Source organism: Tursiops truncatus, chromosome 11 (assembly GCF_011762595.2).
Source record: "Tursiops truncatus isolate mTurTru1 chromosome 11, mTurTru1.mat.Y, whole genome shotgun sequence".
NCBI classification, from domain to species: domain Eukaryota; kingdom Metazoa; phylum Chordata; class Mammalia; order Artiodactyla; family Delphinidae; genus Tursiops; species Tursiops truncatus.
The window spans coordinates 51,864,484-51,887,500 of NC_047044.1; the positions used below are offsets into that span (position 1 = coordinate 51,864,484).

General features: G+C 39.7%; 1 long non-coding RNA gene across 1 annotated transcript; it reads right to left on the reverse strand.

Annotated features, from left to right (window-relative positions):
* Positions 1-206: 206 nt before the first annotated feature.
* Positions 207-23,001, reverse strand: LOC141275851 (uncharacterized). The gene is made up of 2 exons (XR_012324306.1): positions 22,862-23,001; positions 207-859 (listed from the first exon to the last, which is right to left on the reverse strand). It is a non-coding gene; the product is annotated as an uncharacterized lncRNA (long non-coding RNA).
* Between the last annotated feature and the right edge of the window lie 16 nt (positions 23,002-23,017).

The following is a 23,017-nucleotide window of genomic DNA, read 5'->3' on the forward strand; positions in this document are numbered from 1 at the left end:
TACAGTGCTATCAACTATGGTCACCATGTTATACATTAGATCCTCAGACCTTATTCACCTTATAATTGAAAGTCTGTACCCTTCAAAGTTTGGAGAAGTACCAACCTCTCCCTATTTCCCCTACCCCACAGCCCCTGGCAACTACTTTCTATTCTCTGTTTCTATGAGCTTGACTTTTTAAGAAATAAAGTGTTGTTTTAAGCCTCTTAATTTTGGAGTGGTTTATTATGTAGCAACAGATAAAACAAGAACACTTTCATTTATTTTAAATAAAATTTTACAACATTATATCAATGTTAAGGTAATTCCAAATTAAATAATTCACCACAATCAGGCACTTTAACCAGCATAAGTATTTTACTTGTCTATATGTTCTTCTAGCTTTTTTCTACATTGTTAAAATCATATAAATTTTCCCTTTTGTCACTGTAAATGGATTCGATAGCATCTACAGAGTTCTACCAGTCTCTTTAAAATGGGATTTATATCTGTATAGACACAACAGGGTCCACACTGTCACTGTCCCTTACTGGGAAGGGGCCTTTGGAATCACACAGCGCAAATAACGGCTGAGCGCTTAAGTGCTGATAGTGTATGATGAACACCAAGCAGACTCAGCTTGCTTCTGCCCTCAACCCTTCCCCTTTCAGTCGGTCCCTAGTTACAAAGCGAAAGTTACAAAGATCGGAAGAGATAAGGCTTTGAAAGTGTATTCATTACATATCTGAGAAAGTTCTGGCTTCTGGGTTTGGAGAAACCATGGGGCAAAGGGTTTTCTTCCATTATTTTTCTGGTCTTCTTTTCTTTCTTGTTGTCTTCTACTTGAAAGGTGACTTTGACCCTGAAGAACTAAGAGGGGCTACAGATGGGACAAAAGAAAAGGAAGCAAGATTAATATTTGCCCCAAGATTCTGAGAGGCAAAGAAACCTTTAAGTTTCCTTCTAGGTGGTCCACTCCTTTGAAGATCCCAGGAGGGGTGTAGGATTTCAGGGCGTAAGTTGTCGCCTATAAATAAAGATGATGGATTTGATCAAGGCACTAACCCCCTCCTCTTTCTACTTTTGGTGGTGATGGGGACAGAGTAGTTAGTGGTGGTGGCAGTGATGACAGATATGGTGATTTGTATGTTTTGCCAGCAAGGAGGTCAGTGGAGGAGGGTAGAGGGTGTAGATAAAGTGGCATAGGGCCACTGTGGGTTTTTGTGGGCTATCCTGCAATAGTGGCCATTATTTATAACACTGTTGCTACAGGGAAATTATTCTGTCTTCTGCACAGCTGACCGACAAATGAATTTGGAAAGGACACATTTATAAAGGAAGTATTCTACTTCTAGTAGCAACTATAACCACCAGGGGGCATAATTGGACTAGGAAGACAGAAAGAAAAGCAAAACTTTGCTCTAGGAGTATTGATTCTTAAACTTCTAAAATTCCTGCTGACCTTCAAAATTAAATTAATTCTTGTTGTCAGGTGTCTTTAATATGTACTAACATAAATCTAGGTGTGAGAAAGCTCCATATGCTCTTAAAAGATCAACACAAATATATAATTTAAAAGTTTACAAAATTAAATGCAAATTAATATCATTAACATAATGCGTGATATTTTGCTCAAACTCTATCTCCTCTGCCAAATGAAGACAGTAGAATGTACCACACAGGCTCTTGAGTTCAGTATGCTGCTATCACATTTCACTCTTCTCTTTCAGAACTACTACACATCTTTATGTACGGGCCATGCTGACATCTGACTGTCCCTTAGCTTGTACATTTCACTATGTATGAAGTCTGTTTCTGTTCTCTTTTTTGGCCAAGGACAATTAAAGTTCTCCCACTCACGGACAAACAATGGATCAACATAGACAACGCAAACATGGGCATTTTGTTGAAATGAAAACAAAACTTTAGATTTCCTAAGAAACCCCACAGACTTTCAAGCTGAAAATCTAGACCCCAATTTGAGAGGCTCTGCTACAGAGGATAAGGGGCTCAAAATGTTGTCAGTATGATGACTTGTCCTCACTATTTCCCTGGGTGGTTTATGCCTTTATTTCCCCAGCACCCTCTGCTTTATTTTCAATAGTGTCCTCATTTGGATGATAAAGTAATAAGGTTATATCTGCTTAGAAACCAGTCCCAGCATGGAGTTTTAAGATCAGGAAAGACCTGTGCCTTAGCAGTGGGAGTTAGGAAACAAAAGTTAAAGCCACTTACAGAAGCTTCTTAGGTTTCTTTGAGAAGCATATCTAGTCCAATATGAGTCAAGCTTTGGGGGTTAAACCCAAACTTTTGACATGTTCTGATCTTCTTTTTTGAAGAAGAGGCCTCAGGGATTCCCCTGACTCCCCATATTCCCAAAACACCACCTCAAAACACAGGCTATATAAGAAAGGAAATACATAAAGTGAAAGATTTCATCATAATGAGGATTCTCTGATATCTGAGAGCATATAAGGTCATTTTAGGTTAAGAGAAGCGAAACTTCTGAAAGGGCCACATTTACTCAGAAAAGCTGGAAGACAGGACAGCAGTTTTGTAACTGTATGACATAATTTGGCTAATATCATGCTTTGGGCTTGCTACACAACAACATGATTCCTTGCTGCCAAGTCTCAAGACCAAATTCAGTTGCCAATGTGACTTCAGATGGTTCAATGTTAATAATAATGAAAAGATGCCATAAAATATGGTTTTTAAGGAGACTGAGAAATATTTCTCTAAGAATGTCCCCAAAACAGATATTTGCTGAGATTGGTCTGTTGAAGTGATACTAATGAGAGCATTCTAGCAACTTTGAGTCCTCTTTCCTTCAGATGATGAATATTATTAGCATTATTTCATATTTACCAAGTCCCAACTGGGGCAACTTGTCATAATGGGCAGTGAAGGGAGAGGGAAAAAAGCACCACCTGTCCCTGGCATATGTGCCGAGGACACTCAATGTGCGGACAATGTCTTAAACGTGGTCTGCCGTTTAGGAGGTTTCATATGATTTTCAAGGATCTCACTGTGCCAGAGACAATTCAATTCAACTCAGTAAGCGTCTATTCGGAGCTAGTTGGGTACTTACGGTATACAAAAATAATAAAACTGGGTTCTTGTTCTAATAAGCTAAATTCTCTAAGCTGAATTATTTGAGTAGAACCTACAAAATTTTTGCCATATCATCTGTATTTTTATTTACTCCATATTTTCCTAACATCATTATTTATTCAATACTTTTCTAGTATCTCTACCTACTTTAGCCATGTCTTAAAGAATATCTTGGGAAATCATGGAGTTGATGTTCCAGATATATATTTTTAAATACTTGTGTTTACATATTTCTTTTTTTTTACATATTTCTAATAGAGTGCACTTAAAAATGTGCATTGAAAAATAAACACAATTAAAAAAATTTTAATTGTGGGACTTCCCTGGTGGTCCAGTGGTTAAGACATTGCCTTCCAATGCAGGGGGTGCGGGTTCGGCCCCTGGTCAGGGAGCTAAGATTCCACATGCCTTAGGGCCAAAAAAAAAAAAAAAAACCCAAAACATAAAACAGAAGCAATATTGTAACAAATTCAGTAAAGATTAAAAAAAATTTTTTTTAATTAATTAATTTATTTTTGGCTGCGTTGGGTCTTAGTTGCTGCTCACGGGCTTTCTCTAGTTGCGGCTAGTGGGGGCTACTCCTCTTTGCGGTGCGAGGGCTTCTCATTGCGGTGGCTTCTCTTGTTGTGGAGCACGGGCTCTAGGCGCGCGGGCTTCAGTAGTTGTGGCTCGTGGGCTCTAGAGCCCAGGCTCAGTAGTTGTGGCGCACGGGCTTAGTTGCTCCGCAGCATGTGGGATCTTCCCAGACCAGGGCTTGAACCCGTGTCCCCTACATTGGCAGGCGGGTTCTTAACCACTGCGCCACCAGGGAAGCCCTAAAAAAATTTTTTTAAATCTCTTTTCCTTGGACTAACTAAAACCATCTTTGTACTACTCTATGGGAATGATAATAATAAGGAATACTTAAAATATTTTACAAGGGTAGAATAAGTCAGATGATAGAGGTATAAAGAAAGGGTTATGGGAAATCACAGAAAGAAGAGTTTAATTCTGTTTGGGTCCATCAAGGAGGCCTAACTTAGAAGATGTTGTATTTGAGGAGGTTTTAAAAATATCTAAGCATGTAATATTTTTTTCAAACTAAAGAACATGGCAAAATGGTAAGATTTGACAAAGCTTGGTGGTGAGTGCACAGATATTCCTATATTATGCTCTTCTCTGTATGCTTGAAATATTTCATGATAACAATAATAAAATGTGTCTAAGGTTTGGAGAAGAGAAAAGCATTCCAAGCAGAAAAGAAAGTATGAGTGAAAGCACAGAATCCTGAAATTCAGGCTAGGTGTCTTCGATAGAAGGTGAGCACCGGAAGATTAGGATGTGGCAGATCATGCAGGACCTTGGCTAAGTAGTCCTGAATAAGAGGTCTAGGGGAGTGTGGGAAATCCCTGGAGGTTTCTGATGAACAATATATAACCAGAGCAGTAGATTAGGAATGGAACTCTGGGAGAGAACTGCAAGAAGGGGAGAGCCCAGATTTGGAAGGATCTTATAATAATGATTCGAGTGACAATACTGTAGTCTCCCTAAGCTCCATAACATGCTGATTTGCTCCCTTGTTCTGCCCACTTGCATCCTGTTTTTATTTTTAAAAAATCCATTTCTAGGACTTCCCTGGTGGCACAGTGGTTAAGAATCCACCTGCCAATGCAGGGGACACAGGTTCGAGCCCTGGTCCGGGAAGATCCCACATGCCACAGAGCAACTAAGCCCATGCGCCACAACTACTGAGCCTGCGCTCTAGAGCCTGTGAGCCACAACTACTGAGCCCGCGTGCCACAACTAGGGGAGGCCGTGCACTAGAGCCCATGCTCCGCAACAACAGAAGCCACTGCAATGAGAAGCCCACGCATTGCAAAGAACAGTAGCCCCCACTCGCCGCAACTAGAGAAAGCCCGTGTGCAGCAATGAAGACCAAGTGCAGCCAAAAAAAATTAAAAAATCCATTTCTATTGGGTAGTCATATTTCCTCCTTCCTACCCTAGATCCTTTGCAGTCTCGTCCAACTATATTATAGACAAGGGTCTGCTAAACTTTTCCTGTAAATGGCCAGATAGTAAATATTTTAGGCCTTGTAGGCCATACAGTCTCTGTTGCAACTATTCAACTCTGTTGTAGGGAGAAAAGCAGCCACAGACAATACATAATGAATGGGTGTGGCTGTGTTCCCCTAAAACTTTATTTATAGACCCTGAAATTGAAATTTCAGATAAGTACCCTTCTTTTGAATTTTTCAACATTAAAAGCGTAAAAACCATTCTTAGTTTTCAGGCTGTATAAAAATAGGCTGCAGATTACAGAAATGCAAAACAAAACCATAATGAGATACCATTCCTCACCCCCTGATGGCTGTAATCAAAAAGACAAATAATAACAAGTGTTGGCGAGAACATGGAGAAATTGGAACCCTCTTACATTACTGTGGGAATGTAAAATGTCACAGTAGCCTTGGAAAACCCTTTGGCAGTTTCTCAAATGGCTAAGCATAGAGTTACATATGATCCAGCAATTCCACTCCTAGGTATATACCCAAGAGAAATGAAAATATATGTCCACACAAAACATAATACACAAATGCTCATGGCAGCATTATTCATCATAACCAAAATGTGGGAACAGTGATACAATGGATCATTTGGCAGTAAAAAAGAATGAAGTGTTACTGTGCTCAACCTGGATAAATCCTGAAAATATGCTAAGTGAAGGAAGCCAGTCACAAAAGACCACCTACTGTATGATTCCACTTATAAGAAATGTCCAGAATAGGCAGATCTATAGACAAAAAGTAGATTAGTGGTTACCTAGGGCTGGGCGCGTTTTGGAGACAGGGGGATTAACTTGCTCATGAGTGACAGTTTTTTGGGGGGTGTGATGAAAATGTTATAAAAGTGACTGGGGTGATGATAGCACAACTCAATAAATATACCAGACAACCACTGAACTGTACACTTTAAAAGGGTAACTGTATGGTATGTAAATTATATCTCAATAAAGCTGTTAAAAAATAAATAACGGGCTGCAGGCTAACTGGTCACGCAGGTGGCAGTTTGCCAGCTTCTGCTGTAGGCACCAAATGAACTGGCTCCTTTCAGAAGCTTACTAGTAGATTCAGCTATTTAAACTTGGAAAATTCAATTTAGAAGAGCTGCAAGATAACTGTAGTCAGACAGGCCTTTGTTCTTGGGTGTTGCTGGTGAGGGGATCTGTACGTCTCATAGATGTACAATCTAAGCAATGATGAATTCCTGTTTGTAATTAAAGCCAGGAATTCAGCCCCCATACTCAGATATACTCAGACTCACAGTAGTTTCCAGCAGTGAGGTCTTGCAGAGCCACTAGGCTGCAAGGACCTTCACTTTGTCCCAGCCAAGCTTCCCAGGCAAGCAATCATTTTGTCCATCTTTCTTCTTCTAGACCAGCTGGCTGGTTACCTCAGATTCCTCAACTTCCCATGATTAAAAAACAAAGCTTTGGGGACTTCCCTGGTGGCGCAGTGGTTAAGAATCCACCTCCCAATGCAGGCGACATGGGTTCGAGCCCTGGTCTGGGAAGATCCCACATGCCGCGGAGCAACTAAGCCCCTGCGCCACAACTACTGAAGCCCGGGTGCCTAGAGCCCGTGCTCTGCAACAAGAAAGCCCGTGCAGCACAACAACGAAGACCCAATGCAGCCAAAAATAAATTAAAAAAAAAAAAAGCTTTATCTCATTGCCTCTTTGGAGAGGTAATGCAAGGGGGTGATGGTAAAACTTAACCTAAATTTTTCTTCTTGTAATCAGTCTTGGCCAAGGCAAGACTACCTCCAGTAGACTACAAGCTCCATGAAGTCAGGGCCTTATATGATTTGTTTATGACTATATCTCCTTACCTAGCCCAGGATCTGGCTGATCATAGATGCTCAACAGATGTTTTCAATAAGAAGCAGATGTTTTGAAAAACATCAATTACGACAGGAAGACTATGAAATTACCTTAAAAATGTAAAAGTAGTTTATGACCAATATTATGATATAAATTAGAATAAAGAGAATGAAAAGAAGGACAGAAATATGATTAGAAAAGTAGGAAAGGAGATGAGGAGAGAGTGTTAAAGAGAGAGGACACAGAGTCACCATTATAAGCAAGAGAAGGAGCATGGTAAAAAGAGAATTTTATTTAAAATAAAAACTGGTGAGGGTTTGACTGAAGGAGCATTTATTTTGGGAATAATCCTTTTAGGAGACTTGGTGAGTTGTAAGCCAGGACTGCTACCCATACACTGGTCAAAATAAAGACCATCCCAAATTTTGAAAAGGACAGTTTTGTCCACCACTTCATACCTTTTGTCTTAAATCCTTAGAATCTCCTGAATGAGATATTACATACCTTCCCCAGGAGGACTAGAAGTTTTAGGAAATAAAGCACATAGCAGTGTTTTTGCTTTTAAGAGGGAAGCTTTTCAGTTCACTTCCAGCCTTAATTCTTAGATAATTTGTGCCTCATCTCCTCTCTCTTTAGGCTTTGCATGTGGTGATAGCTAATTTTTAAAAATTGGAAGAGAATCTTTGGTTTTATCATTAAGTGTCAAGAAGAGGTCATGTGTAGAAAAAAATGTTTAATAAGATGCAGAAAGCACAGCCCCAAGGGTCTCCATGAAGACCTTTGCCTTACATGTAAATGGATAAATGGATGGATAGTAACGTGGGTGAGAACGACAGGAATGAATGATCAGAGGAGTTAAGAATTCAATGATACATAAATACTTAATACATAAATACTTAAGAAAAAATACTCAAACGACCTGCTCCGAGGAACACAAGATATGAATTTTAATGATGTCACTAAAAGACCCAAACAAGTCCATGATCATTTAAAACACAAAGGGAGGATCCCTTTGTCTTAATGAGTGTTCCAATCTCCTAGAATTAACTAGAAAGAACATGTTGACAAAGATACAACTCCAATCTATTTGGGAGTTTAAATAGTGTCGATTTATGAGAACATTTATATTTTATTAAGAAAAATGATTAAAAAATTTGCTGGGGTTCATAGTACAGCATTAGTAAAATTGAATACCATAATTATTTCAACAACTAATTATTGAGTATCAACTATGTGCTAGTCACTGTAAAGATTAATAAGACCCAGTGTGCCTATCTTCAAGAAGCTTACTATACAGCAAGCTTATAGTAAGTTAACTACAGAAATAATTATACGATAAAGTAGTTGATAATAAATAAACAGGAGGTACAGAGCTTTATGAGTTACAAGGCAAAAAGGCTTGTATATTATTGAGATAATCAGTAAAATTTTTCATGAAGGAAGTAGCATTTGAGATGAGGCTTGGAAAACAGCAACTTTTTCATAGTCTTGAGAGATGAGCATTCCAGATAGTGGGTACAGTAACAGCAAAGGTACAGAAGTGGGAAAGCAGGAGAGATTTTTAGGAAACTCAACAGCTATTTTGCCAAAGTGTAAACTATATGTTTTGGGGAGGGGGCAGTAGGAAATACCACAACTGGACAGTTATGTAGGAGTCCAATTGTGGGGAGCTTTTCAAATTCATTCCCTCACTCATTCAACATTCACTGAGCCCCCGTGCCTGCCACTGTGCTGAACACAGCAGCAAAAAAATAGATAGGAGACGTGAGTACTGTAACCACATCAGCTGTGTCTCCACAGACGTTCACAACTAGAGGCCTAAACATTCTTTTCATAAAACGAAGTCACACTATTTGTCTGCTCCCTAAATTTCATATTGAATTAGTCAAGCTTATTAACGGCCGTGACCTGAGTCCAGGCGATTGCTGTCTCACAGGGGTTCAAAAGTAATTTTGAGGAAGAGAGAAACACATTTGCAACCAATTATACTTTCCAGTTACACTCTAATTTCAAGGAACTAGGTCAAATTCCTTAGCAGGTTCGGAAGGATTTAACCTGTTCCTTTCTGGGAACAGTGACCTCTGCAGCTTGTTCCTTAAGAGGCTGGTGCCACTCAGTTTGTCCCAGTGGGGTGATATCATGATGATAATCACACCCCAGTAGCTGATCCACCAGACTGGCCACATTTGGGATTTATCAAGGTACTGCTAAAGAATTCTAAGGACAAATTCTTGCAGCTGTTTTCAGCCTTGAACATGACTGGAATATCAATCTATAAGCTGGAGGTGGCACATGTTGGAGATTTATTGAAACTACAGGAACCCAGATTTTACTGTGGCAAATTTGGGCACCCTGGCTATTAAAATAAAGAGATTATGCCTACGTTTAAACCTTTTAAAAAGGAAATGTGAAATAACCAAACATTAAAAATAGAAATGAAAGTCATTGAAATGCAGAGCAATTATATAGATGACAAATTGAAATGTAAAAATGTATTCACGAAAAGGCTATGATAAAAGATTATCATTCACTCAAGGTGTTATAATAAGGAGGCTTCCCAGGCTGAGTGTTAATTGAATATAAGGTGGGGGGAGGGGCCTAAAAAGCTTTCTCAGTTTGAAGTTCAAATCTGTGGAACTCCCTGTCCTGCCGGCTTTAACTCAGACCTGACCTTACTCACTTGAGGAACTGCTGTCAAGCTTGTGTTTGCATCCAGGCAGAAAACAGCACTGCAAGTCTTTACAAAAAGCCGCTGGGCCTTGAGTGGCCTCACTGATGAAAGTTAATTTACTAGTCTACTTGCCACTTACATGTTAGTCTTCTAATAAGATAGTGTTTCTCAGAGTACCTAAACTCTGTCCCTTCACCCCCTCAACCTGAAATCCATGTTGGACCAGCCCAGTCAGGAAAATGGCCTAGTTTTGATCCCCTAGGTAATTATATGAGTCTTTTTTCTTTTTGGCTCTGTTGCGTGGCTTATGGGATCTAAGTTCCCCGACCAGGGACTGAACCTGGCAGTGAAAGCGCAGAGTCCTAACCACTGGACCAACCGGGAATTCCCAGGGGTCATTTTTTAAACCAAATTTCTGCTGGGTGACTCTCTCTACAGCTTAGAAAGGAAGACATAGCAGAAATATTTATTCAATTCAGTCAATCAGTATATATGTTTTAGTGCCTAATATATTCCTAGCACTGTGCATGATGCGACTAGGGAGAGAAGTGTCAGAGGCTAACAGTCAGAGATATAGGATCAACACAAATAAAGAAGGTATAAGACAGTACTCCTTTGTATGGACTGTGCTAAGAAGGCACCCTGTCCACCTGCCTTGCTACCATGGTGACAGTTACTAAGAAATGCACAGATCCACATACGAACAGGTTACAGAGTTCTGTTTTGTTGTTATTGTTTTTAAATATGCAGTTTCTCCAGTGAGATGAATGGTTCTTTTTTTTTTTTTTTTTTTTAGATGCATGGTTCTTAATATCAGTCTCCAATTTTCTCTATGAACTCTGTATTCAAGTCCTTAAAGAGCATGTCGACCAATCCATGCAGACCCTGCACAATTTGGGGGTTTTCCTGTTGCTTGGGGATCAGGCTTTAACCCTTCATGTGTAGTGTGGAATAACCACAAGTGTTCCAGGCATCTAAGTTTACCTGACTCTAATATGCAGGCATGATTTCCCAAGGATACCCCAAGGTTAAGAAGGAATTCTTTTTTTTTTTGCAATAATAACTAAAGATGTTTATTATAGCATTATTTATACCATATTTTATCCAACTATAAGAAGGAATTCTTGATCATCCCTAAATTCCTGCTTTTTAGTGGCTGCTATCTCCTCTTTGCCCCACCTCATCCTAGCTGTGACCACTGTCCCCTCCTCATTTATTCCCCAAGCACCATTACATACAAGTGGTTCTTTATAAAAGACTTTGACTGAAAGTCTGGGAATTATAAGAGTAAGTAGTATTCTATATCACAGGATAGGAAATATAAGTATCCAAAAGTTCTATGGCCATTTTCAACACAGGGAATTTCTCCCTATATTTTCCTCTCAGGCTCTGCCTGCTGCCACTTTACTCAGATTTCCTTCTCCTTCATCTCTTTTCTGAGTTCTCTTTTCTGAGTTCTGCAGGTCCAAATCGCTGTAATTTCATTACTCCAAGCAATGTAATTCTCATAGTCAAACCGTCCCCCATATAGACTAACTCACAATCCCCAAAGGCCCATCTTTTTTTTTCTCTCCTCAAACAAAATCTCTTTTGCTGTTCCCCTGGAATGTAAAATAGCAGCTAAACATAACTGTTTTTAAAAGGTACTTATTTTCTTTCCCTGCTTACACACTTTTTGGCTGAATTCTTCCGTTTACTCTGTACTCATGGTAACTTTTTTCTTGAGACTGTCTGAACTACAGATGTAAAGTCAAAGTGTCAGAAACATTATGCATCGTGCATAGGTCATTCATATGTTTAGAGAGAAGTTTAGTTCCTTTTTTTCTTTTTAAAATTCATTTTCTAAAAAAGTGATTCCTCAAAGATTGAGAAAAACTATGGAATGATTTGTGATTTTCTGATTGCCCTATAGGAGATACATAGGGAGCAGAATAAAAACTGGTCCCCTGTAGAAAACTCCCTACTGTATCTGGCATTATCCACAGGCCAAGACCCCTTTATATGCATGCAACACAATTTTCATAAAAGAAACCTTTTCACATTCAGTCACAGGAGTAGACGCTTGGGCGGTGACCACAGCTCTGCTTTAAGGATAAGAATCTTAACTTTGACTACAGAAATGTTTCCGGAAGTGCTGAGTACTGATTTCTTGGAGGCAGCCCTCAATTACATTTGAATGTCATCCCCAAAAGAAAGTAACATATGACAGTAAGTACAGCCTCTTGTGAAGATGGATATTTCCCCTTAGAAAGATCTCAATCTTTCTATCTATATATACACCCCTGGACTAGGTACCATGGAAGATGTGAGAAAACAATAAAAGAAAATTGAAATCCCATAGGAGCTTAGAATTCAGAGGGTGAGAAAAGTTTCACTATACAGAAGTAATAATTATTGAATGAAAAACAAAGTAGAATTTATTCACAGAGTTCTGGAATTTTAGAACTAGAAGTATTTTAAAGATTATTCACTGATATACAGAGGAGAAAACTGGAGCCCAGAAGGGTTACCTGAGGTCACACAGTGCATTAGTGGCAGAGCCAGGAAGAGACCACAGATATCAAGAGCTTTGTCTACTTTACCACACTGTAACAACTATTAAGCATCAATTCTATGCAAGGAAATATACAGCTTGAGATAGTAAATGCAAAATGCCTAGCACAATGTGTGGGACCATCAGCTGTCATCATTATCATAATCATCATCACAATCATAATGGTTAAGAGTACAAATTTTGTGGGCAGAAGACCTAAATAGATATTTCTCCAAAGAAGACATATAGATGGCCAAGAGGCACATGAAAAGATGCTCAACATGGCTAATTATTACAGAAATGCAAATCAAAACTACAATGAGGTATCATCTCACACCAGTCAGAACGGCTATCATTTAAAAAGTCTACAAATAACAAATGCTGGAGAGGGTGTGGAGAAAAGAGAACCCTCCTGTTGGTGGGAATGTAAATTGGTGCAGCCACTGTGGAAAACAGTATGGAGGTTCCTCAAAAAACTAAAAATAGAGTTGCCATATGATCCTGCAATCCCATTCCTGGGCATATATCCAGAGAAAACTATAATTCAAAATGATACGTGCACCCCAATGTTCATTACAGCACTATTTACAATAGCCAAGACATGGAAGCAACCTAAGTATCCACTGACAGATGAATAGATAAAGAAGATGTGGTACATATATACTGTGGAATACTACTCAGCCATAAAAAAGAATGAAATAATGCCATTTGCAGCAACATGGATGGAACCAGAGATTAGCACACTAAATGAAGTCAGAAGGAGAAAGACAAATACCATATGATATCACTTACATGTGGAATCTAAAATACAACACAAATGAACTTATCTACAAAACAGAAACAGACTCACAAACATAGAGAAAAGACTTGTGGTTGCCAAGGGGGAGGGGGCTGGAGGAGGGATGGATTGGGAGTTTAGGATTAGCAGATGCAAACTAGTATATACAGAATGGATAAACAACAAGGTCCTACTGTGTAGCAGCACAGGAAACTATATTCAGTATCCGGTGATAAACCATAATGAAAAAGAATGCATATATATGTATAACTTAATCACTTTGCTGTAGAGTAGAAATTAACACAACATTGTAAATCAACTATACTTCAATAAAATTAAGTTTTTTAGTACAAATTTTGGTATAGGAACTGGAGGGTTGCAGTTCTACCACTTATTGTGTAACTGTAGATGAGCTACTTATCTTCTCCAAACCCTAGCTTCTTCATCTATAGAATGGGAATAAAAATAATATCTACCTAATAGGATGGTTATGAGGATTATATATACTTCTCACTTGAGTATGTTCAAACATTAGCTGTTCCATTTATTAACCTATATAGGTATACAGAGAGACAGACAAAGATACACACATACAGAGTATTGGTGGAACTTCTCTTTGCTCTGCCAAAAAGAAAGCCAAAAAGTTAACACTTTTTTAGCTTTTACTATATAGATATCAGTACACAAAAGTATGGAGCAAAGAAAATAGGAAAAGAAATGCTATTTGGGATATTACAATATAGAAACTGCTTACTATTCTCAACAAATATACGCCAAGTTTCTGTTTTCAAGGAGCTTGTAACCTAGTGGAGGAAGAAACCAGGCTGTTAGGATATGGAGTGATATACACGTTGCAAAGCCAGAGTTAAGAGCTGTGAAAGCTCACAAAAGGGCATCCTATTCAGTAAGAGTGGAGGCAGAGAAGTGAGTCTCAGAGAGGTTTCTCAAATAAAGGAATAAAGAGCTGGCCAAAGATGAGAAGAGTTGGAAAGTGCCTAAAGCTACAATCCAGGTGGGTCCTCAGGATCCATGCCAAACCCCTAGTGTGCCTTCTTACACTGCAGGTGTTAAAGAAGGAAAAACCACACCTCCCCCATCTCCCTGCAGTTAGGGTTCTGCTCCTGCCAATTAGAAGGTGGATCACAGGCTGAAGCCACCTGCTTTGTTTCTGCTGGCGAACTCAGCTGTGAACACGTTGGGCTTTTCTGCTACATTATTTCAGTGTCTAGGTACTAACTTCACAGGCGTTGAGAGGTAGTCACAGGAGCAGCAGTGGCTTCCTGATCCTTGGATTAACAGCTACAGTGGTATGTCTTTGAACTCAACAGTTCCAATGGAGTCCCCTGATTCCCCGTCTCTCTGATTATTGCAGAGGTAGCAGCTACCCTGGTAAACCAGCCCAGCAGTCTTGTCCTAGTAATCATTCCTGGAGGCCCCACTTTATCCCTTCACGCTTTCCAATAACTTTGTAAGCTCCTGATTCCCTGAATTAAATCCTTCTTGCTTAAAATGATGTGAATGGTTCCCATTGCTTGAATCAAATACACCAAAAGAATACAAAAATGCAAAATGTGCCATGAATAATATTATTTGCAGGGGTCAGCAAATAATGGGCTGAAAATGGGTGTGTAAATATCTCTTTGAGATCCTTTCTTTTGGATATATACCTAGAAGAGGGATTACTGGATCATACGGTATTTCTGTTTTTAGTTTTTTGAGGAACCACCACACTGTTTTCCATAGGGGCTGCACCATTTTATGTTCTTAACAACAGGGGACAAGGGTTCCAATTTCTCCACATCCTCGCCAACAATTGTGATTTTCTGTTTTGTTTTTTTGATGGTAGCCATTCTAATGAGCATGAGTGATATGTCACTGTGGTCTTGATTTGCATTTTCCTAATCATTAGTGATGCTGAGCATCTTTTTATATGCTTTTTGGCCATTTGTATATCTTCTTTGCCCATTTTTAAATTGGATTCTATTTGTTGTTGTTGTTGAATTGTAAGAGTTCCTTATATATTCTGAATATTATCCCCTTATCAGACACATGATTTCCTTGGGTTGCTTTTTCACTCTGTTGCTTCTGCCAGTCCAGTTTTAGTCCATGCTCACGAATGGAAGTCTAGTCTGGAGCAACTTGCTGGCAGTCTGGCCAGATCTGGAGCCATCTTCCATCCTAAAGACACCAGTGGGAATAAGCCAGAGCATCCCTATCTTGGACACTTCAGGTCTTAGCTACTCTGATTCCCTGTGATATCGAAAGGTACCTCCATGCTTTACTTTGAACCAGAACAAGCCAACCTAAGGTTTCTGGGGCTGCCAAATTAGAAGGAGCCTCAAGACTGGGTATGGGAGTCATGGAGGTAGACTCACCAGATTCAGGTTTTCCACTGTCAAGTACCTGCCACTAGAAAGCTGAAATCAAACACAATTTTCACATCTGTTTTGTAATTTAGCGCTGCTCCTTTTACTTCAAAGAGTAGTTCAGTTCATCTTCTTTGATTCTCTCTGTTTATCCTGAGGGGATAAAATATCCCAACCCTAGAGACCTTAACGATTTCCAGTAGAATACATAGAGAGTTAATGCATGACTTAGTCTAAAATACAACCCAGTTCACACAGTACTTGCTCCAAAAAATCCTTGCTGATTCTGTATTAGTGGGTATGAACTCCAAGGCATGCTACGTTTGCTAAAATATCCTATTTGAAGAGAGACGATTCTGATTTATAGAAGGTCTATTTCCTTTTCTAACTACTACTGCCTTTTGGAAGACTTTAGGAAGCCTTAATGTGCATTATTTTTATGGTCCCCACAAGAAAAGGAAAATGGGATGGTTAAGAGAGCTGCATAAGGTCAAGAAGAAGAAACACTGGAAATGAAAGATCCTAATTCTCTTCCTCCCTGACTTTTATGTTAAGTTGTTGCTATTCAAGGGCCTACATTCAAGTGTTTATCACTGCATTACCTTTCATCATGAGTATCAGGGATAGTGACATTTATAAATGATTTCAGCTGTAAGTAACAGAAAACCCAAACATAAGTAGGTTAAAAAAATAGTTTTTTCCTCATCATAACAAGAAATCCAGAGATAGGCAGTTGCTGGCACTGGTTTAAATGTTCAGCGATCTCAAGGCTAAAAGTCGTTCATTTTCTCAACTTTTCGCTCACGGATGAGCTCCAGACATCCTATTCTTTACAAAGTAGAGAGAACAGAGAAGAGATGATACCAGTTCTGGCTGTGCCATTTTATTTGGAAGGCATAAGGTTTCCTGGAACTTCCCCCTCAACCTCAGAAATCTTCAGCTTACTTCTCGAAGGCTGAAACACCACTCCCAGGTGTAAGCAAGGCTAGGAAAACAAAATACATGGGAATATTTGGTTTTCCCACCCCAGAAGCAGGCAAGTGAGAGGGAAGTTGGCAATGAGTGTTGGTCTGCCAAGTTTTAAGGTTTGCCACAGTGAAAACCAGGAAACACCAAAATATTCAAGAATGCGAGACTGACTAAGTGTAACGTGCCATATGAATCCCAGGTAGCTGTTAAAAATTGTGGTACAGAAAAATACTTAGTGGCATCATGCAAAATTATTCATAAAGCATTATCAACTAAAAAATTAACATATAAAACAATAGATGAGAAAACATCAAATTTGTTGGGGTGACCTAAGTTTAGATAGATTTTTAAAAATAAATTTATTTATTTATTCATTTATTTATTTATGGCTGGGTTGGGTCTTCCTTGCTGCGCGCGGGCTTTCTCTAGTTGCGGCGGGTGGGGGCTACTCTTCATTGCGGTGCGTGGGCTCTAGGCACGCGGGCTTCAGTAGTTGTGGCATGCAGGCTCAGTAGTTGTGGCTCGTGGGCTCTAGAGAGCAGGCTCAGTAGTTGTGGCACATGGCCTTAGTTGCTCCGTGGCACGTGGGATCTTCCCGGACCAGGGCTTGAACCTGTGTCCCCTGCATTGGCAGGCAGATTCTTAACCACTGCGCCACCAGGGAAGCCCTAGATAGATTTTTAGAAGTTAAATATATATATGCAAAAAGAAAAAAACTGGAACTTATACTCTGAAAATGTTGACTTAGGTTGGGTTTTCCAGGAAACAGACTCCGAGGCAGAGATTTGCTTGCAGCTGATTTAGTGGAGAGTGCTCTGAGGAGCAGCACCTGTTGTGGGGGCAGGACTGGGCAGAGGGAGAAGCTGAACTGCAGGGCAGATGCCACAGAGGCTTTAATTGGTTCCATTGGAAGTTCTGAAGCTGAAGTCCCAGACTGTCACAACTGAGGGACTGTGCCTTGTACCTCCACAAGTGACCAGTCGTGGGATTTGGACTGTCCCCAGGGACGGGATATAACCTAGCGTGAGGCAGTTTCCTTCACAGAGGCAATTTTGGAGAAGAATTCAACTGTGAGTCATCAGCAGCCAACATTCTTGGCAGCTGTATCTTGAGATCCGGGCAGCACACGGCAGCGTCCACCAGAAATGTCAACAGTGATTATCACTGGGTTTGGGGATTAAGGTTGGTTTTCTCTCTTTTTAAAAATATTTTCCAAATTTTCCATAATGAATATAACATTGTTCTAAGCATTAAATGAGTTAATTCATAGAAGGCAGTTAGCACAGTTCCTGGAATTTATTAAACACTCAATAAATTTAGCTATAATTATTTTGTATTTATATATATATATGTATATACGTGTTCATGTAACATTTTAAAGGGAAAACATAAATATGGATATTGTCAAGAAGAACGTATGAAATAGGATTAAAATAATAACAGAACTTGCTGTTCCTTTTGGCTTATTTTTTAAAATATTTATTTATTTATTTGGCTGCACTGGGTCTTAGCTGCAGCATGAGGGATCTTTGTTGCTGTGTGCGGGATCTTCGTTGCAGTGTGTGGGATCTTTAGTTGCGGCATGCGGGATCCTTAGTTGCGGCATGCAGGATCTAGTTCGCTGACCAGGGATCGAACCTGGGCCCCCCGCATTGGGAGCTTGGAGTTTTAACTGCTGGACCACCAGGGAAGCCCCTGGCTTATTATTTTTTTAATCTGTGTTTTAATCTGTGAAATTCTTTCTTATGACATTGTTTCTTTCCGGCATGTCCAATAGAACTTTATGTAATGACAGAAATTTCAGGGACTTCCGTGGCAGTCCAGTGGTTAACACCCCACGCCCCCAATGCAGGGGGCATGGGTTCGACCCCTGGTCAGGGAACTAAGATTCTGTATGCCGCACGGTCAGTGTCTGTGCTGCCCAATATGGTAGCCATTAGGCACAGGTGGCCGCTAGGCACTGGAAATGTAGTAGAGCAAATGAAAAGCCAAGTTTTAAATTTTATTTAGTTCCAATTCATTCAAATGTAAATAGCCACATATTGCTAGTGGCTACCATATTGGACAATGCAGCTCTATACCAATATTAGACAATGGTTATGTAGAGAACAGACCTAAAATATTCTTTCTCTAAGTTTGGATTCGTTCCTCAACTCACTACCCTGTATAATCTCCTACTTGTGATTTCAAAATCACATTTTATTTACATGTGTAGAAAAACAAAATGCAAAGAGTTAATTAAGTGTACAAAAAAGGGTTGTTGTTGGTGGTGGTGGTCAGACTTTTAAAATATACAACAGGGAAAGTAATTTAGTTGAAAGGTGCTAAAGAGCTACACAATGTATTGCTAACTGTATGGTATCTTTTAGTAAATAATCCAAAGAGAAAATGAAAGAGGTTGTTCCATATCATATATCTGGTTCCTCTTCGTAAGCTAAAAGAGACTTCTCACCAAAATCATACTTTTCAACCATACTGTCCATATAAAAAGGGAGATAACTGCAGAAACAATTTGAAAATGCCTAAATAACAATGTAGAAGTCTCTTACCTCTTAGATGGGAGGCATATGTATATGGTAGGAGACATATGTATATGGGGATAACTCACTAACAGCAGCCAAGTTTGTGGAGAAAAGAGACACAGATCTTGGTTTGCATCTCACCCTGCGAGTTAATGGCTGTACGTACTTTGAACAAATTACTTAACTTCTCCATAATCAAATGGTGATAGCTACACCTGCCTTGAAGATGAGTTGAAAGATTAGTGATATGTAAAGCACCTGGCATATAGTAAGCGCTAAATCAATGACAGTTTTATTATGATGTTAGTATAATGTGAAGAAAACAGATCAGCAAAAAGGAAGTAAGCCCAAATACTTAAAAACTGGAGTAGGAATTAACTGGAATAATCATTAAATTGTAAAATTATTGTTGGTATATTTTGTTTTATGTGTATTTCAACCACACAAAATTTAGTCAACTGTTTATCAAATGAATGAAAAAAATGGATGCTTGAATAAATGAATAAATGCCTTGCCTGTTTTTAATATCATTTTGCCTCCCAAATGGGTTGTTATCACTAAAATGGTTTTGTCACTGGCATTGTCACTAGGGATATTTTCAAAGACTCTGTAAAGAGCAGTATCAAATCAATGGTCTTTTCTAGACTTAACAGGAGGGATTAGGGCTGATATTAAGAAACAACTTCTTGGGCAATATTACTAATGGAGCAGTTAAGAGCTTCCATCCTTAGATATTTTTAAGAAGACAGATAATACTCCATGCTGGATATGTCATCATCTTCTGTGGTAGTTAGCTTCCAGGGTAGCCTCCATTGAACCTTACTTCCTAAGTCAATCAAGGATGGTCCTGAATATGGCTGAGGTGATGTGTGACTTCCAAGGCTATGTCGTAAAAAGCATTGCAGCTTCGGCTCCGGTAGATCAGATTGATCACATGCTCCATGATAAGCCAGTAGCCATGCTGTGAGGAGGACACTCAAGCCATCCCATGGAGAGGCCCATGTGGCCAACAGCCTGTGCCAATCCACTGGACATGTAAGAGAGCCACCTTGAAAGCAGACTCTCCAGCTTCAAACAAGTCTTCAGATGACCACAGCCCTAGCCAACATCTGACTGCAACCTTATGAAACACTGAAACAGAAATGCCCAGTTGAGCCACTCTTGAATTCCTGACTCACAGAAATTGTGAGAGGGAATATATGACTTTTATTGTTTTAAGTCACTAAGTTTTGGGGTTATTTGATATGCAGCCAACATATCATCAATGGCAAACATTTACTGCTACTGTCCAAAATGTCCTGCTAATGGGCTGAACCAGATGACCATTTTTTTTTTGAACCAGATAACCATTTAAGGTAACTTCTATCTTTGTAACATCAACCTTTTAACAGCTTATCATGTAATGAACTCAGTATCTTTTTCCTATAAAATTCCTATGAGACAAGGAGAATCAGCCAATCAAATATTTAACAAACATCCATTAAGTCTGTGGAATTAAACAACATCAGCTAAAATTGGAGTCAGGACACACCTGTAGGGAGAGCTGTCACAGCTGTGCATCATCAATTACTCCAAATTGGAAGAGACATACCCCTACATCTCTCCCACAGGAAGGTACTGCCTACTTTACTATCCAGAAGGAAGAAGAAAACCATCTTTCTGGCCAACCACAGCCCAGCCAATCAGAGACTGTAGCACCCTGGCCAATGAGAAGCCTCTATACTTTGGACTGCCAGCTTCCTCCGGTGAACTCTTTAGTTATGATAGCCCCTACCAAGGCCCCCCTTTTCCCTATAAAAGCAAGCTCCCCTTCCATGTTCTCTGGATTTGCCTGTGGTCCACCACAGTTCCCATAACCTGAATTGCAATTCCTCTGGCTATTCCCAAATAAACTTGTTTTGCTGGTAAAATAACTGGCTATTATTAAAGATGATAAATTCAAGGTATTACTCTAGGTGCTCTGCTGATTAAAAGGTATGATGATGCTAATGACAAAAATAACAATAATAGTAACAATAATAAGTATTACTAATATTTATTAAGCATCTACTTCAGACACTGTGCATATACTCTCATTTAACCTTAATATACATGGCCAAATGTTTTCCAGGAAGGTCATACCAAATTACACGCCCATCTGCAGTGTATAAGAACAGAGTCACTGTATGTTTACCAGCACTTAAAAACAATTTTTTTTAATCTGATAGGTGAAAAATACAATAGTTTAATCTGCATTTCTATGATTACTAGGTCTTGACATGTTAAGCACATCAAACCTTTATCTGACATACATTACAAATATTTTCCCCCCAGGTTGGTATTGTGTTTTTTTGAAATTTTTACAGTCAAGCCAATCTCTTCCTTTGTAATTTCTTCCAATTCTTTTGTAATTAGGTTCTTCTCTATTTCTAGATCAATTAAATTTTCACTTGTATTTCTTTCTAGTTTGTTTACATTTTTTTGTTTTTGACTTTGAGTTTACACAGTAATTTACTTTGTTAGACTTTTGTTTTCTTCTCTATTCTCTTTTTTTTTAAGTGGAGTATAGTTGCTTTACATGGCTGTGTCAGTTTTATGTGTTTTTTTTTTTTTTTTTTTTGCAGTACGCGGGCCTCTCACTGTTGTGGCCTCTCCCGTTGCGGACAACAGGCTCCGGACGCGCAGGCTCAGTGGCCGTGGCTCACGGGCCCAGCCCCTCCACGGCATGTGGGATCTTCCCAGACTGGGGCACGAACCCGTGTCCCCTGCATCGGCAGGCAGACTCTCAACCACTGTGCCACCAGGGAAGCCCTATGTTTTGTTTTTTACACATGTAATTATTTTTTGTTGCAGGATACAGGGCAAAAGTCTTTCTTCCCCCATAATCATGTCTCCTTCACTTATAAATTGAATAAGTTTTCCTTTCCCCACTGATTTATGATGCCACCTTTACTGTCTAAGGAATTCTTATATTACTGGAGTATGTTTACAGTCTTTATAATCCTCTTTCACTGTCTGTCGGTTTTGGTGCTAGTACTGCACTTTTCTGATTACTTACATCTACTCATTCACTAAGGACCACCACATTCTCTTCCAGGAAGCCTCCCTGATTCTCCCAAAGAGATACCATTGCTGCCTCCTTTGTCACCTTTATAACATATAAAATTTCACCTTTACATATAAAATTTCACAGTTAACAAAGTTGATCTTACCCAATTATATTCTTGAGAGCAAGCAACAGGTATACTATATATTCATTAAAATCAAATTATGGGATTTGCATTAAAAGGTAACGATGGCAGAACCGATCTTGTTTGACAAAAAAATGAAAACAGGCAATTCCCTCATTTGTCTAACAAAAATCATTGTGCCATCCATGATGAAAAAATTATAAAGGTGAATGAAACCTAGATTGTGCTTTAGGGAGTTCACTTAGTAGGGGAAAGACAGATGAAAATATACGTGTTTAAATACATTATGACTAAAGTGTATAAAATAAAAATAACAAAGAGAAAGGTAAAAACTAAGTGAGCAGTGGGGTAGTGTTTCAAGCAGTGGACATACCTATGAGCTGGGTTTATGGTGTTTCTTAAATGTTTGAGGATTTGTAATTAATCCGAATGACAAAGTACATCAATTCAGATTCTTTAGCAGAACTTGCATTAACGTAGCCTTCATTCTGATAACGTTTTAAGGAAGCCTAATATAGTGTGGGTAGTACGGCCAAGCCTAGGAGCAGCTCTGGTCGGAAGCCCTTTCGTTAGCACGAACCCGAGATGACTAGAACCTGACAGAGGCGTGAATTAACCCACCACGGGTGAACATCAGACATGGGGGTGAGAGATAAACCTTTACCCACCTGAGGCTTCTACTCTATAAACCACTTACTGGATTTGGTTTAAAAGCAATGAGGACCACAGACTCCTTGTTGTGAGAGCCAGCACAGTTCCAGGCCCAAGGCTCACCTCGCCGCGCGCCTCAGGCCCCAGCCGAGCCCCGGCCAGATGTTAGGACAAGAACTACTGACGTCACGGAAACGTGACGTCTCCAGCACTGACGCAGTCTAACAGGGAGGGGCCTCTCAGCTCACCTCAGAACGCCGTCAGCTCCACGGAGCAGCGAGCGGGCCGCCTCGCGCTCTGCCCTGAGGGTCCGAATAGTCAGAGCTGCGGGAACCGAAGCGCCGGAGTCGCTCAGGAGCTAAGGAGCGGCCATCCGTCTCCCGCCTTGACCCTTAACCGCGTCC